This window comes from Priapulus caudatus, unplaced genomic scaffold (assembly GCF_000485595.1).
Source record: "Priapulus caudatus unplaced genomic scaffold, Priapulus_caudatus-5.0.1 Scaffold313, whole genome shotgun sequence".
NCBI classification, from domain to species: Eukaryota; Metazoa; Priapulida; class Priapulimorpha; order Priapulimorphida; family Priapulidae; genus Priapulus; species Priapulus caudatus.
Window position 1 is genome coordinate 7,998 of NW_014577374.1, and position 367 is coordinate 8,364.

Sequence of the window (367 nt, forward strand, 5' to 3'; positions counted from 1 at the left end):
AGAGAGAGAGAGAGAGAGAGAGAGAGAGAGAGAGAGAGTAGGAGGGAGGAGGAGAGAGAGAGAGAGAGAGAGCGAGAGAGATAGAGATAGAGATAGAGAGATATAGGGATAGGGAGAGAGCTAGAGCTCCAGATAGAGATGGAGATAGGGATAGGGATAGAGATAGGGATATAGATATAGTTATAGATGGAGATAGAGATAGGAATAGAGATAGAGATAGAGATAGAGGTAGGAATCGGGATTGAGATAGAGATATAGATAGATATAGAGATAGAGATAGAGATAGAAGGAGAGGAAGAGAGAGAGAGATAGGGATAGAGAGAGAGAGAGAGAGAGGGGAGGGGGAGTGTGAGAGGAGGAGAGAGAG